The following is a 13,397-nucleotide window of genomic DNA, read 5'->3' on the forward strand; positions in this document are numbered from 1 at the left end:
TTGTTTATATTTAAATTTAATAAATTATAAATATAATTTTAAGACGTAATATTTATATTCTGTTTGCTATAGCACTGTTTACTAGGCAACATCTCTGGTAAATAGGATACTAGAGTCTCCTCTGACACACAGGACCCAAAAAATGTAATTATATTATGTATAAAAGTTTGATATTAAAAGAATTTTTAACTTATATAAATTTTATAGGTGATGAAAAATTTATTTTATAGAATTTTATTCATATATTTTGCATGGTTTAGAGAGATGGAGACCCTAAATTTGTTGCTCTACGTAATCTGGCTGTTGTCATTAATAGGATACATTATATATCATGCGAATAGATTCTAAAATAATTAATTAATTAACTTTTTATATTTATTTTAGTATTATTTATTAATTAATTTATAATGCATATGTATATAATATAAAAATATAGTCATGTAAAGTTTTGATAGAAATAGTTTTAAAACATTTTCTATTTCAAAAATATATTTATTCTAATAAAACTTAATTTTAATTAAGAACTTTTAATTGCTTTTTAAGATTAATAAAAATCGAAAATTAAAGTCAGTGACCGAAAAACAAAAGTTTTCTACAAAGTTTTCGATTTCATAAATACTTTAAAAATTATATTAAAAATTTAATATCCAATTAAATTGATTCATTTAAAAAAATTATCTTAAAAAGTCAAGAATGAGAAATTTATTAAAATATAATTATTAGACAGGACCAAAGTGCAGTAAATTGGGCTTACATCCCAATTTACTGCACTCTGGTTGACCCAATTCACAGAACATCATCTCATACATCATTGGCCCATTTCACCATTATCGAGGGCCTCATCTCGTACATCATTGGCCCATTTTACCATTGTCGAAGATCTCATTCATTTCACTAGTGTTCTAAGGCTCTTTGAATGTAATCCGCGCAATGACTTTATGGTACCACTTCTGTGTCAAAGTTTTCGAGTACAGACCGAGCCCATAAAAAATGAGGTCCGGTTGTATATTGAGCTAGGATTGAAATTAGTTTCTAGAGAGCTCATTTAGATCTCGAGAGCTTTCCTGGCTGTCCTACGTGTAGGAGGAGAGGGGTATTTGTCCTTGACAAGATTTATTCTTCCTCATCATCCCTGTTTCTTTTGCTTGATTTTTTTACTTCAACAATGATGTCTTCAGATAACTGTCCGTAGACAGCTAAGTCATTGTCAACGTTGACAAGATCATTGAATGTCCCAATTTCATCACTCGTTGCTGTAATAAAATCACTGTAATCTTCAATATAGTCGATGGATTCTGATAAAAACTCCGATTTATTCGAAGCGTCAACAAAATATTGTCTGAAACCTAATTTTATAAAGCAATTTGCGATGTTACTTTGTGGATCTTAATTCCAATCTTTTCTAATATTTTGCATTGTATCTAGCAGTTTTATTCCATCTTCAATAACGTATCTATGCTTTCTTACTGCATATTGCACAGGTAATGCCTAGGCATCACGGAAACTTTGAGGATTTAATGATTATCCAATTAATAACGATGGTAGTTTTTCATCACCTGTCACGTTCCCTCCCAAAAGAAAAGTTACACAATTTTTGCTGTGTTTTTAGTGATACGAATCCCCTTTATTGTTTTGTTAGGCAGACGTTTAAAAAATAAACCTGCTTTGTCTGAATCGGAAAGTCATCAGGGCTACAATTTCTAATAACCTCTTCAATCATTTTGCTCAATCTTCCTCTCGCACTTCTTCTCTTTCATTACAGATTTTTTATTGAAAACACCATCCACCCCGTTTAAAGAGCAAATGAATTGCACACAAAATTATTAGACATGAAGTAAAGTCTCCGGATCTTAATATTCGAATTAGTGAATCGTAATCACAAAATTACTTCGACTTAAAGAAGTTTGACTTATCGAAGAGGGACATTGACTTATCCGTCCATTAGTTACGTGTACAGTTTTACGGGAGGAAATTGCGAAAAGTACATCGTTTTACACGTGGGAAGGGAGGAAATTCGTGCAAAGTACATCATTGTACACGATGAGGAGGGAGGAATCAAGGCATGTTCTACGTGAACGTTTTTAGTGATTCTGATATTTTTGAAACCGTGTCAGTAATTTATTTCAATTCAAACACAAATTATTTATCGTATTCATACAGACATGTTTTTAGTGATATTAGTGACGTATAAATTTGTTCTTAAAAGACTACTTACTGGTTACATGAATATACTGTCATTAAATGTTTCCAGAACTTTTTAAAGTCATTTCTTCAATGTTAGGGGGTCCACGAACTATTGTACACGTAGTTATAAGGAAGAGAGTTTGTTAAAAGAACCGTACATGATTGTACACAGAAAAGGGAAATCGTCAAAACTGGCTGAAAAACTGTACACGTAACTTTTGGGTAGCCCCAACTCTACTGTATAATAAATTAAAACCGTCACTTAAGAAGGTAGAAGGAATCCTAAAGGACCTAGTCTAAGATCTTCACTGTCCAAAGCCACTAAATGACTTTGCTACTTCCTGTCTATCGAGACATGTTATCATGTATTATTTACAATGTAATAGAAAAGTTATCATTGTTATACATTCTCCCGAAATTCACGCGATATTTACGTATTTTCATTTAAACAAATTTCGTGTTTGATGTGGAGGTCATTCATTCTTATTTGTTAAATAAATATAGAAATATCTTTTGTTCAGATAACAGACGATGCCGAGTCACTTGCGTGTCTGGGATATTGAAGAGAAAATATTCTAAAAATTATCTTCATTAGTTTATAATTAAAATATGTTTTTATTAAAAAGTTTTATTTTTTTAAAATCATTTTTAAAAATGAAAAATAACCTCGTGTAAAATCTAAAGCAAAAAATAATCTTACACTTAACAATTACATTAAACGTAATTTTTTCGTCCAATGGTTTTTTCTATTTTTTAAAATTAAAAAATTACATTAAAATTATTAATGCTCATTCAATTATTATAGTAATGTTTTGTTGTTAAATCTGATTTTGTTTTAAATTTATTAAATAAAATATTTTATTAAGTTTTGGATACTTAATAATGTTTCGTGGTGCCATCTCTTGATAGAATTCAAAAGCACTATCCATTATTTAACCATAAATTCATTTGTTTTGTTTCATTCAAATGAGTGTTTCGCGGTACTTTTTAAAAATAAAAATATTTGTTAAATAATCATAAATGTCAGTTTTCTCATTCTCAACTACTATCTGTGTCATTTATGGCACAGATAGCATTCTGGAGGTTATGGATTACCATGATAATAATCCCTAACTTTCGAAAAATGTGACATAAAAATGTCCAATTTTATATTAATTTCATGGCAATAAATTTGAAAAAACTCGATTTTCAAGTAATTTGACGAATATTGTTTAGTTACCAAAGAAGTATACCACAGAAGCAAAAGAGCCCTTGAAGAGGGACATTCGGAACGGGGAAGTATCCTTCCTGTAATTTACTTACTTTTTTTCTTCTTTATTCTTTATGAAGCAAAGATACTTTATAAGAATAAATAGTGATTATACTGACAAGATGTTCCCTTCAGTTTTTCTTTACAGCATAAGCAAGAACTATTATTTTGAAGATTCCTTTGAAACAGGATCCTTGACCCTCTTGCTTCTACACCACACTTATGCACATTCTGGGTTGCCATAAGTTTGGCATCATAACTAAAATACTGAAAACATTCACCACTACTAATTTTCTTTGTGCATACCAGCTTTTCTAATTGGCCCCGAAAATAAAAATCTGAATATTTGCAGAATTATTTAGATTCGTTCTTCCTAAAACATGCACAAAATGATATAAAGAATATAGATTTTTATGCGAACTTAACTATCACTTTCTAGTAAACTGAACTCATTACAATTAAATCGACTTAATTTTAATTAATTTTGTATTTTTGTGCCTGAGTAACAGTTGGATTTGTGCATTAGTGATACTTTTTCTCAATCATATTAATTTGCTACGTGCTGACTGATCTTTATTGTAAATAACCAAGATTACAGTTTATATCTCCAAAGTTAGTATTGATATATAATATCTGTAACTTACATATATCTTTATTATTCTACTGTAAATATTTAATAGTTTGTAAGCAAATATAGAAAATATAATTCGGGTAATTCAATTCTATCGAACCAGAACTGTAATCCAATCAGGGAAATTTATGAATAAAGTCATTATTGACTGTTGACTTATCTGAGATTTACATGTTTCCTAATTTGTTTAATTATTTTATAGCCTATTATTTCTTGATTTATCTGAAATCTTTCGTGTGTAATGTGAGAAATTAATGAAATACAGAAGGAAATAGATTTCGGGCCTTCTGCTTGTGTAATAAAGTTGGCATAGTCAATTACTGATGTGTTCTCTGTTCTTCAGCAAAACTTATGCTTATCACTAAAGGATCCATCAGGAGAACGAGTAGCAATTAAAGAGGAAATTCTGTTTGCTATGATATTGTAATCACTTATTACCATCCTCGGTAAATGAAAAGTTTTCAATGTGGAAACTAAAGAGTGATGGTCTTACTGTGGCTGAAATTGCATCAAAATTTGATCATTGTAAAGCCTCTCAGAAAAATGGAATTTATAAAATAAAATCACAGCTTTCTGACAGACCAAAGACCAATTATGAGAAAGTTGACCAACATATCAGACACTTGGCAGTGTAGAAAAGATATATCTATTTGCAAAATACAAAAAGAATTTAAGAATATGTTTTTAGGAACACATCCACAGACATCTGTAAACTAGTCCTTAAAACAGATATGCAACAATGGCAAAGAATCATCACCCATCAGGACCACCCATATTAATTTCTTCATCATTACAACTATTTTAAACAACTCATCTGCCAGTACTTGTGCTTCTTTGTTAATACTGATTTAACAAAGCACAAGTACTGGGCAAATTTTCAGCTTACAACAAGGTGGTGGCACAGTAATGGTATGGTGTTGTATTGGCGACGATAATGTCTGATCACTTACATATATTGAGGGGGGGTTTCCGTACGTATAGATATTAGTTGTGTATATATGTGAAGGCATAATTTTGTTCACCCAATTTAAAGCCTAATAACTCTCGTACCCTTTGTTAAAAATTTCTAAAATTTTGCAGAGAGGTTTGTGTATTTAGTGATATTGATACTATTAAATTTTGGTAGTTAAAGGTCGAGGAAGTGGGGAGATAGAGAGGATTGTGTATCATATCTCGAGTGGGGTTGGACTTAATGAAGATTTTACTTGTTATTAGAATTTGCAATTTTTTTTCTTTATAAAGCTTTTTGCCATTTTATAATAATTAACAATATAAAAATTAAAAAAAAAATAAAATCTCATAACAGATGGTGCCACACATGATTTTAATTCTTGTGGAGAACATTAAAACATTTTTCGAAGTATTTTTAATATAAAAGCTTCTAATGCTGTTCTGTGTTATACATTAATTTATATTTGTTTACGACACGACGTCAAGATTCAATGTTATCTCACAATTTCGTTTCATTCCAGCTATCGTATGACGATGGCATGTCAAAGTTAGGTGATAAAATGTGTTTCAAATTATAAGATTTATCTAAGGAATGTTTCAATGTCTGTTACACTATATCAAACTTTTATAAATTGACAGAAAATAAAAAGTTTTTTTACGTATAATTTTCCTTCATTTACGGAATCGGTAAGTCAATAACTACTAAAATATCCAGCAATGAGTTATGTAACTTTCCTGGTAAAAATGTAAAAATTGTGTGTGGCGCCATCTATTACGAGATTTTATTTAGAAAGCTTTTTATCATTAATTAAAAAATAGCGAAAAGCTTAATTTTGAGGGTAAGAACGAGTTTTATAAAAATGTTGTAAATTCTAATATCTTCATTAAGTTCAACCCACTCGAGATAAGACATGTAACTTTCTCTATCTCTCCACCCCCTTAACCTTTAACCAGTAAAATTTAATAGTATCAATGGTCACTAATACACAATCCTCCCTGCAAAATTTTAGAAATTTTTAACAAAAAGCACAGTTGTTAATCTTCAAATTGGGTAAACATAGTCGTGCCCCACACCCACACCCACCAACGATCATCCATACATATAGCAAACCCTCCCAACATTTTTGCATTTCTCGACATTTCAAGACCCCCTGAGTCCAACAATGTAAAAATCTTGACGGGCAATTTTTTGACCGATCGCCACACTTTCTCTGTGTATATATACTTTCCCGGGTATATATAACACCCGGGAAATGATTCAGACACGTGACCAGTTATGGCACTTGTCACGTGTCGAAATCGGACTTCAACGTGGCGACTAAAAGTCAGTTAACCTTCGTAAAAGCTAAATTTCTATCTTATAAAATTAATTTACTATTTACAAACTTTACAAGTAGTTCAAAATAAGGGATTTTCTCGAGCGATTCAAAAGTTTTGTGCAGGTTAACTAACTTTTGGGCCACCGTTTATATTTTTGATTCTATATATAATTTTTGAACATTAAACGAGAACTTATATATCTAGATTATATAATACAAAATGATTATAGACATAAAGTTAATAATAAGATAATGTAATAAATACAACTGTACTTTTTACATTTATAACTATGAACAATCCTTGTAAAATTTAATAAATTTAATATAATTTGTATTGAATATTTTAATATATTAATAAGTCCATTATCACAAAACTTTTTAGAAAAATTTATTATGCATTGTAATGATAATTAGGATAAATTAGATTAATGGAATGAGCCAACGTAAGACATGGGCAATATGCCAAGAGGAGGGATCCTCCCGGGAGGACTTTCTATGGGAAACTGGTCCTTGTTTAAGTCTTAGACACGTCAGAAAACCTGGAAAACTCTACGTGACCAGTGTATTGGTAAGATGCGAACCCACAACCGCTGTTCTACAGTTTTATCCATTCCAGCGACTAAGGAGCAAAATCCACATTATAATAATCGTAATTAATTTAACAAAATTATATTATATATAATATACATACATTGATATAGTATTTGTGATCAATTATGATGTCAATTAATTTAAAATTAAGAATTCACTGAGATAGTTTTTAATTTGTGATGTTATTATATAATGGATAATTAAGTTAATAAATCACGAAGTAGAGCTTATAATTGAATCAATTAGGATAGACTCAAATTCTATTAAAGTTTACGCAAAGAAGAATGCAAACGTGGTAGTTAAGGAGATATAAATATCTAAAATTATCGGAAAAATCTTTTAAGTTAATCGACTTTCTTAATTATCGATCGATTAACGGATGCGATAATCCGTTAATCGATCCGCATATTAAAATGCAACTTTAATATGCATTTTAATGATTATTATAGAGGCTTCTATATATTATCCTTGGTAGTAGGGTACGAGAAATAGGTGTTTTATTGAAATGGTTTAAATGATAATTTAGAAGATGGAGAAGAAAAATTAAAGAAAAATTCTGTGTAGGAAATTATTCAGATTCTTTAGTATCTTTGATGTAGGATATTGTATGATTTTAGAACGAAGAGAATTTCCTTAAGCTCTGCAAACACCGAAACATCAAAAACTTGATAAGAGAGAGCTATTTTGGAGGCTTTATACTAATATTACACTGAATAACACTAATTTCTTATTGTATTTGGAGCAATTGGCATTGATTCCTTAAGGCAGAGACATAGCATCCAATTTTGAATATTGGGAAAAATAATTTTAGATTTAGCAATAATGAAATTATTTATCTAATATACTAATACAGAATATATATTTACAAATGATAATGAAAAATTTCTGGGAATATTTAATTAAGATTATCCGAAAACAATTGCAAACTGTTAATATCGATTTATCCGAAAACAATTGCAACTGTATGGTATGTATATTGTCTCCAATTCTAAGATTATTCAACGTGTCGGGTATAGCTCTTTGCAAAACCAAACACCAAAGACTTAACAAGACAGAAATAATATTTTGGAGACTTTACGCAGCATTTACGATAATGTTACAATGGATGACAGTCATTTCTAATCTGTATTTGTACCAATTGCCACCAACAGATACCTTCAGACGGAGGTATGACATGTCGCTGCAAATTGATCCTTCTGGTAAAGTCTTTATACTCGCGATTATATCATGGAATTTTTTCTTTGGGTGTACTTTTATATTAGTTAATGCCTCAAATGTCGACGAAATAATAGAAAATTTGAATAAACGTTATTTGTCTATGAATTCCAGACCAAAGAAAGGGCTTGATTTCGAGAAGAAAGTAGCACTTATTGCTAACATATCATTCGCATTTCTGTGCATTGTGTTGACAGGAGCATCGTTCATTGCATTATTTCTACTCAGTTATTTTAAAATACTATCAATGCAAAAGTATACAACCTTGATATCCCCGTTACATTTTTGGCTCGAAGCTATTTTCTTAACTACATTATATACTTTCAGTGTTATTTCTGGAGCACTTTGCTTATTAGTGGTTACATGCGTATGGAACATTGTTTTCTATATTGGAAGCAGTTCAATAAATATAATAAATAATAATTTGCAACAGACATTGCATCGTTCTTCGCTATCTTTGCATGCAACGAAAAGAGATATGACTTTATTTTACAGTCTTCTAGACTTTTTTAATCTGATTAGTGACGAACTAATACTTTTATTTATAAGTTTTGGTGGTGTTTGCCTCTGTTTACTTTACGATATAATAACTTCTGATTGGCAAAAAGAAAGTTTATTTTATTTGTGTTTCGTTTTATATTTTACGATTGTGTTAATAAGTATTTATATTTTCTCATCGCCATCAAAAATGGTAAGAAAAATTACTGTATTTATTGTTTAAAAATATAGACCAACTTATAGAGTAACTTAATACAGTGGTATCTCAGGATACGAACGCCCCAGCATACGAAATTTTCAGGATACGACATGAAATTCGAACGTACTTTTGCTCCACGATACGAACAAAAACTCACCATAATTCGCAGCGCCATTTTTTATTCACTTCTGTTCATTGGTCTCAGTCCGCGTGTTTGCTTCGTCGTGGAAGGATTTCGCTCGATAAAGGAAATCTTGAGGTATTACCAGAAAGTGACTGATTTTATTGAAAAGAAACATTCCAAAAAGGTTCACACTAGCTGTATTGCTGCTCAGAGTAATGACATTTGCCTAAGTCATTTTAGAAACATTTTAAAAAGTAGGCAAAGCCAAACCTCTTTGGATAGATATTTTACCAAGCGACCTCTATCCAATGAAAGTGCTGGTGGAAGTGAAGGAAAGAAAGCAAAAAGCAGTGAATAAAAATTTTAAAAATATATATATAAAACAACACTAATTATTTTTATCTTTTCTAAGTTATTTTTAAGTTATTGTTACATTATGTTATGTAAGTTAAGTTTTAGTATCATTTCCCTTCTCCCTCTCTTCCGCCACCAGTTTACACCTCCACCGTAGTCTACCCTGAAAGGTAAAGTGCATATAAACCTATTTTTTTTATCAATTATTATTTTATTATGGCTATTTATATATTTACAACTACAAAACGCATTTTTCAGTGTTTTCCTTACTATAGTTATTTTTTTTAATGTACTGCTTAGCTTTAATTTGAGCGTGTTTTTCGTGTTGGAACAAATTATTTGGTTTTACATGTAATCGTATGGGAAAAATGATCCACCTTACGACATTTTCATGATACGATCCCAGTTTCGGAACGGATTAATTTCGTATCCTGAGGTACCACTGTAAATGCATTTAGTTACTGCTTATTGTTAGTAATATTTATTTCTTTACTTTTTTAAAAATTTATATACAGTATTTAATTAATCTAAGATTCATTAAACATCATTCTCCAAAAATTAATATAGTATGAATTAAAATAACCTACTAGTGGCCAGTGAATAAAATCACTAAACACCGGTAGTTGGTCGCGTGGAGTCTTCCGGGTTTTTTCACGTGTCTAACACTAAATTGGAAGCAGGTTCTCATAAAAATTCCTCCTGCCAAAGAGAGATACTCCCGGGTGGTATCTCTCTTTGGCAGATCGCCCACTTGTTACGTTGACGTATTCCATATAACCAAATAAGCAAACCGGCAAATTGTATTTTAATTTATTCCATAATTTTAAAATATTCCAAGACAAAAATTTTTAAAAAATATTCCAATGCATTAAGGGGAAACAATAAGGGAAGAAATATTCAAGTTTAGCATTTTATAACTTGCATGCTTTAACTTGTCCTATTGATATAGTTAACAGATCAAGAATTTCCCTCATTGCATCCTTATTTATTTATCTCGCTTTATGTTAACATTGCTTATTATGATCAGTATAAAAGAAACTCAAAGTGATTAAAATAAGCGACGAATTTAGAAGGGTGCGCAGGGCGCAGCTGCATCCCCATCTGAGGATTTTCTCCGAGTAAAGCTGAGTACTTCTGGTAATAAAACTTTTGTAAGGGATATTATTTCCTTTCAGCACCTCCTCTAAAGACTTCTGGATCCGATATTAAATTAATTGTATAAGGCTAATTCAAGGCTCAAGAATCTAAGTAATGATAGTTTTTCCTTCAAAACACTCGAAGCAGCATGTGTCCATTTAACATTACCTCTGCCATCAGAAGGCTCTATTTTTCTGATATTGAAAGGATAATCACGAGTCCCTCGAGATGGTGTTTTATTTACTTTGACGTGATTATGCACAGATATATTTATTTTGCAAATGTTTTTTTTCCTTGCTTTTTCCTGTGGACCTTTCAACTCCATCGTTCGATCTAGGCCCAGAATGGCAGAATGAAAGGGCCATGTCGAATGGCATTTGCAGTGTACCATTGTATATAGTATACACTGAAGATTATTTAAGAGAAGTATGCTTAGTTTTGTGGCGGAAACTTCATCCTCCCGATCATCAAAATTGAAACTCTCTCACTTAATTGGGGACTTTTAAGAGGCCATTATAATAATTTTGAATAGACAATTAATTGTAAATTCTTCGTATTATTATTGTTTATTAATAACGCAACTTAACAGTCATACGTGTCGGTTCAAATTAGAAGGGCGAAACCTGGCAATTTAACCAACCCTAACCTAAAGTTTAGTATCGTTGGGGATTTTTCTTAGAATTTAAAAATTGCTCTTATTAATAAATTTTACAGTAGTTGTTAGGTGTACTATCCAATTGGCAAGGGTATACTGTTAGGTGTACTATCCAATTGGCAAGGGTGTATTGTTAGGTGTACTATACAATTGGCAAGGGTATACTGTTAACACCCATGCCTATTGGATAGAACCACTGAACACTGATTAGTCGTGAATTGGCGCCTCACCGACTAACTGACACGTAAAGTTGCCCGGATTTTTTTTACGTGTCTAACACCTAAATAAGGACCAATTTTTCACAGAAATTCTCCCAGAAGTATCGCCCTTAAATACATGGGCATTGTCTCATCAATCCGATATTAGGCTTAAGAAACCGTACAAATGTTATGAATGACCAACAACGGTACTGTACTTGAAAATATCANAATTAAAATAACCTACTAGTGGCCAGTGAATAAAATCACTAAACACCGGTAGTTGGTCGCGTGGAGTCTTCCGGGTTTTTTCACGTGTCTAACACCTAAATAAGGACCAATTTTTCACAGAAATTCTCCCAGAAGTATCGCCCTTAAATACATGGGCATTGTCTCATCAATCCGATATTAGGCTTAAGAAACCGTACAAATGTTATGAATGACCAACAACGGTACTGTACTTGAAAATATCAGTTAAATTATTATTTTTGTTCTTTCTAATTAACTCCTGCTAAATATTTATTCCTTAAAATTGAATCAATACGGCAAGAAAGGAGATTCGAGAAAACGGAAAGATTAAATGCGATACAACCAAGAAATTGATGAAGACATATAAAAGTATTAAAAATGCTTTCGACCATCAGCGTCAATTTGCATATAGGCTATATTGAAGAAGAGGGAAGGCCAATGACAATGAGTAAAAAGTTTCTCATTGTGGATATAAAATTAAGGTGTACTGTATTCGTTTATACTCATAATTTTTGTATAAGCCTATAGCAAAATATAAAAATAAGTTGAAAGGAGTACAATTTTCCGGTGTTATATTTCCTATCATTCATGGAATTAATTTTATTTAATATTTTAAAACTGTCTAAACTGAATTTAGAACAGTTGTGTGTTGTTATTTGCTTCACTTACTTTTGAATCGAGCTGTATATTATAAATTTCATAAAATATGCATTTGTTTTATAATTTTATTGTATATTTAAACATATATTTTACTCTTTTTCTAATCATTTTAGTATGATCGTTCGTACAAAATTATTTGCAAACTTTCCGCCTCACGATTAAGAAAAGATAATCAAATTGATGTAAGTTTATTCATTTATTTATTCTATAATGTAATTTAAAACGTATTATTGTGAATTAATACAGAATAGATGCGAAATTAAATGATGTATATTATTTAATGATGTTCTTGTGTTTATGATTTTAAAACGATTTGACAACAAAAATAGTTTATTAAACTAAGTCTAAAAATTTATAAACTCAGTTCGAGTGATTCAGAAGAAAACATTAACAGTAAGGGATTGATCAAATTCTGTAGCCTATAAAGTGAACAGAAAAGGTACGTGTCACGAGGCTACACTAGTATGTGTTTTTTTAAAGGTACTGTAGTTTAGGAGACCAAGTTTTTGAATGTACACTGTATATAAAAGTTTATTTGGCTACAATTACAAAAATTTGTAGGCCTATAAATTTCCACTGTTGTCTGTCTGACCGTCTGTTGTCTGTCTTTCCTTAATTTTCAGAACAAAGTTAGATATCTGAAATCTGAGAGTAGACATGAAACAATTAGGGGCAGTAGTCCCGATTAATTATATACGAACTTCTGATGCAAACCGGAAGTCACGTTATTTCAATTCAAAATTTTCCTCTGGAATGAATTAGATAGATGGCTGGCATGATTCTGTTGCCAACAGGAAAAGAATAATGTACAGGGACAAGACACTATTAATTTGAGGTGGAGAGAATACATTGTAATTAAATAAATTAAAAAATATAATTAAAAATTGCATCTCAGCATTGTGACCATTCATAATAAATAATTGCTCGTCTTCTCTTGTCTTATTTATTATAAACGTTGAAGTGGCCAGTGAATAAAATCACTAAACACCGGTAGTTGGTCGCGTGGAGTCTTCCGGGTTTTTTCACGTGTCTAACACTAAATTGGAAGCAGGTTCTCATAAAAATTCCTCCTGCCAAAGAGAGATACTCCCGGGTGGTATCTCTCTTTGGCAGATCGCCNGCAGTTGTGATTATTTAATTAAGCTTGAATGGATAATAATAAAAGATCATAAAAGTTTTTTCGT

General features: G+C 31.0%; 1 long non-coding RNA gene across 1 annotated transcript; it reads left to right on the forward strand.

Annotated features, from left to right (window-relative positions):
• LOC111628202 lies at positions 1-3,813 on the forward strand. Its single transcript, XR_002757135.1, has 3 exons — positions 1-144; positions 3,400-3,473; positions 3,569-3,813. It is a non-coding gene; the product is annotated as an uncharacterized LOC111628202 (long non-coding RNA).
• The last annotated feature ends 9,584 nt before the right edge of the window (positions 3,814-13,397 follow it).

This window comes from Centruroides sculpturatus, unplaced genomic scaffold (genome assembly GCF_000671375.1).
Source record: "Centruroides sculpturatus isolate CEXI.00-Female unplaced genomic scaffold, Cexi_2.0 scaffold505, whole genome shotgun sequence".
NCBI classification, from domain to species: Eukaryota; Metazoa; Arthropoda; class Arachnida; order Scorpiones; family Buthidae; genus Centruroides; species Centruroides sculpturatus.